Raw genomic sequence first — 4,463 nt, 5'->3', positions numbered from 1 at the left:
TGAGATTCCAGTAAACTCGAAGTTCTGTGGAAGCTCTGTAAATGTTTTCAAATAAAACTGTATTTTTTTTGCATCTTCTTCGGGATACTTCAATAAGGAACAAAGAAAGCATAGAGCATGCCCTGAGCACTGATTGATTGTGTCATAGTTAAAGAAGCTAGCACAAAACGTGTTTTATTTAGAGTTCCAAATGCATGTATCCCTATTGGTAAAAATGAAGGGAAACCTAAAATTTCAAAGTGTTCCTTCAAAGGAACACTTCCACCTAGAAAAATAAAATTTCAGCATTCAAGTGCGACTGGTATACTTATCTTTCCTGCCAAGTATCAACAAGATCAGGTGAAAAAATATTTGCTGAAATTCCTTTAAATTTGGAGTTCTGTGGAAACTCTGTAAACACTTTCAAATGAAAGTGCAATTTCCTCACCTTTCCTTAGGGCTATTTAATCAGTGAACATAGTATAGAGAGTGTACTGAGAACTAATTTAGTGAATCAAGTATCAAGCAGCTAGCACAAAAAGTATTTGATTTAGAGTTCCAAATACCTGTACCCTGACTGGGGAAAATGAAGTGAAAACTAAGAATTCAAAGTGTTCTTGCAAACTAACACTTCAGCCTAGAAGAGAGAAATATGGGCAGCCAAGTGCAACTGGTATACTCATCTTTGGCCAAGTGTTAACAAGATTGGGTGTAAAAATACATGCTAAGATTCCAGTAAACTCGGAGTTCTGTGGAAGCCCGGCAAATGGTTTCAAATGAAAGTGTATTTTTTTTTTCTTTAATTTTTATTGTTGGTTGTTCAAAACATTACATAGTTCTTGACAAATCATATTTCACACTTTGATTCAAGTGGGTTATGAACTCCCATTTTTACCCCGGATACAGATTGCAGCATCACATCGGTTACACATCCACTGTTTTACATATTGCTATACTAGTGTCTGTTGTATTCTGCTGCCTTTCCTATCCTCTACTATCCCCCATCCCCTACCCTCCCATCTTCTCTCTCTACCCCATCTACTGTAATTCATTTCTCCCCCTTGTTTTTTTTCCCCCCTTTCCGCTCACTTCCTCTTGTATGTAATTTTGTATAACCATGAGGGTCTCCTTCAATTTCCATGCAATTTCCCTTCTCTTTCCTTTTCCCTCCCACCTCTCACCCCTGTTTAATGTTAATCTTCTTCTCATGCTCTTCCTCCCAACTCTGTTCTTAGTTACTCTCCTTATATCAAAGAAAACATTTGGCATTTGTTTTTTAGGGACTGGCTAGCTTCACTTAGCATAATCTGTTCTAATGCCATCCATTTCCTTGCAAATTCTATGATTTTGTCATTTTTAATGCAGAGTAATACTCCATTGTGTATAACTGCCACATTTTTTTATCCATTCATCTATTGAAGGGCATCTAGGTGGTTACACAGTCTTGCTATTGTGAATTGTGCTGCTATGAACATCAATGTAGCAGTGTCCCTGTAGCATGCTCTTTTTAGGTCTTTAGGGAATAGACCGAGAAGGGGAATAGCTGGATCAAATTGTGGTTCCATTCCCAGCTTTCCAAGAAATGTCCATACTGCTTTCCAAATTGGCTGCACCAATTTTAGTACCACCAGCAATGTACAAGTGTACCCTTTTCCCCACATCCTCGCCAGCACTTGTTGTTTGACTTCATAATGGCTGCCAATCTTACTGGAGTGAGATGGTATCTTAGGGTGGTTTTGATTTGCATTTCTCTGACTGCTAGAGATGATGAGCATTTTTTCATGTACTTATTGATTGATTGTATGTCCTCCTCTGAGAAGTGTCTGTTCAGATCCTTCGCCCATTTGTTGATTGGGTTATTCATTTTCTTATTGTTTAATTTTTTGAGTTCTTTGTATACTTTGGATATTAGGGCTCTATCTGACGTGTGAGGAGTACCTCCCAGGGTGTAGGCTCCCTATTTACATCTCTTATTGTTTCTTTTGCTGAGAAAAAAAACTTTTTAGTTTGAGTAAGTCCCATTTGTTGATTCTAGTTATTAACTCTTGTGCTATGGGTGTCCTATTGAGGGATTTGGAACCCGACCCCACAGTATGTAGATCGTAGCCAACTTTTTCTTGTATCAGACACCGTGTCTCTGATTTGATATCAATCTCCTTGATCCATTTTGAGTTAACTTTTGTGCATGGTGAGAGAAAGGGATTCAGTTTCATTTTGTTGCATATGGATTTCCAGTTTTCCCAGCACCATTTGTTGAAGATGCTATCCTTCCTCCATTTCATGCTTTTAGCCCCTTTATCAAATATAAGATAGTTGTAGTTTTGTAGATTGGTTTCTGTGTCCTTTATTCTGTACCATTGGTCCACCTGCCTGTTTTGGTACCAGTACCATGCTGTTTTTTTACTATTTCTCTGTAGTATAGTTTGAGGTCTGGTATCGCTATACCACCTGATTCACACTTCCTGTTTAGAGTTGTTTTTGCTATTCTGGGTCTTTTATTTTTCCATATGAATTTCATAATTGCTTTATCTATTTCTACAAGAAATGCCGTTGTGATTTTGATTGACATTGCATTAAACCTATAGAGAACTTTTGGTAATATCGCCATTTTGATGCTGTTAGTTCTGCCTATCCATGAACAGGGTATATTTTTCCATCTTCTAAGATCTCCTATTTCTTTCTTTAGGGTTCTGTAGTTTTCATTGTATAAGTCTTTCACCTCCTGGGAATCAACCTAACTGAGAACTAATTGAGTGTGTCAAGTTTCAAGCAGCTAGCACAAACCATGTATTTTTAGAGTTCCAACTGCCTCTATCCCTATAGGGGAAAGTGAGGAATGAAATTTGTGGGTCTAAGTCTGACTGGAGTACCAATCATTCCTTCAAAGTATCAATGAGAGTGGTTGAAAATATGTTTGCTGAGTTTCCAGTAATCTTGGAGTTCTGTAGATGCTATGAAATGCTTTCAAATGAAAGGGTTTTTTCTTTTCCTCTGAAAAGGGCTACTTCAGCAGGGAACAAACTTTAGAGAGTACATTGAGAACTAATTGAGTGTGTCAAGTTTCAAGAAGCTAGCAGAAACCGTGTTTGATTTAGAGGTCCAACTGCTTCTAATCCTATAGTGAAAAATGAAGTGAAACCTCAAAATTCAAAGTGTTCCTGAAAAAGAATGCTTCAACCTAGGTAATTGAAATTTGGGGGGGGGGCAAGGGTGAATAGTGTACTGATCATTCTTTCAAAGCATCAACATGTTCAGGTGAAAACATATTTGTTGAGTTTCCAGTAAACTCGGAGTTCTGTGGAAGCTTGACAAACCCTTTCAAATGAAAGTGGTTTTTCCTTGATTCTTCTTAGGGTATTTCAGCAGGTAACAAACTATAGAGAGTGCATTGAGGACTAATTGAGTGTGCCAAGTTTCAAGAATCTAGCAGAATCCATGTTTGATATAGAGTTCCAAATATCTCTATCCCTATATGAGAAAATCAAATGAAACCTAAAATTTCTAATTGTTCCTGTAAAACAACAATTCAAAAGAGAATAATTAAATATGGGGAGCTTAGTGTCACTGGAGTACCGATCATTCCTTCTAAGTATCAACAAGATCGAGTGAAAAAATATTTGCTGAAATTCAAATAAAGTCGTGGAAGCTTGGCAAATTCTTAATATGAAAGTATTTTTTTACTTGCCTTTGCCTAGGTCTACTTCAACAAGGAACAAACATAGAGAGTGCAATGAGAACTAACTGTGTGGATCAAGTTTCAAGAAGCTAGCAAAAAGCATGTTTGATTTAGACTTTTACCTGACTCTATCCCTAAAGGGGAAAACAAAGTTAAATCTAAAAATTCAAACTGTTCCTGCAAACTAATGCTTAAACCTAGAGGAATTAAATTTGGGGACCAAGTGCAATTGGAGTACCAATCATTCCTTCAAAGTATCAACAAGATGTGCTGAAAAATATTTGCTGAGATTCCAGTAAATTCGGAGTTCTGTGGAAGTTTGGGAAATAATTTTTTAAAAACGTGTTTTTCCCTTTGCTCTAGTTTGGGCTACTTCAACAGGAAAGAAAGCAAAATAGCATACTGAGATCTAATTGAGTGTGTCAAGTTTCAGGCAGCTTGCACAAACCATGTTTGATTTAGAGTTCCAAATTCCTCTATCCCTATTGAGGATAACAATGTTAAACATAAAAATTCAAAGTATCCTGCAAATGAACGGTTCATCCTAGAAAAATAAAATTTGGGAAGCCAAGTGCGACTGGATTACCGATAATTTCTTCAAACATGCAACAAGATGGTGTAAAAAAATAAATTAGCTGAGATTTCAGGAAACTTGGCTTTCGGTGGTAGCTTTGCAAATGCTTTCAGATGGAAGTGTTTTTTTTCCCCTTACTTTGGCTTAGGGCTAATTCAAAAGGGAACAAAGCATAGAGAGCACAATGAGAACTAATTTTTTGTGTCATGTTTCAAGCCGCTAGCTCAAACCATG

Source organism: Marmota monax, unplaced genomic scaffold (assembly GCF_021218885.2).
Source record: "Marmota monax isolate L192 unplaced genomic scaffold, Marmota_monax_Labrador192_F-V1.1 WCK01_AAM20220418_F8-fsc00893, whole genome shotgun sequence".
In the NCBI taxonomy this organism is placed as follows: domain Eukaryota; kingdom Metazoa; phylum Chordata; class Mammalia; order Rodentia; family Sciuridae; genus Marmota; species Marmota monax.
This window is presented reverse-complemented; position numbering follows the sequence as displayed.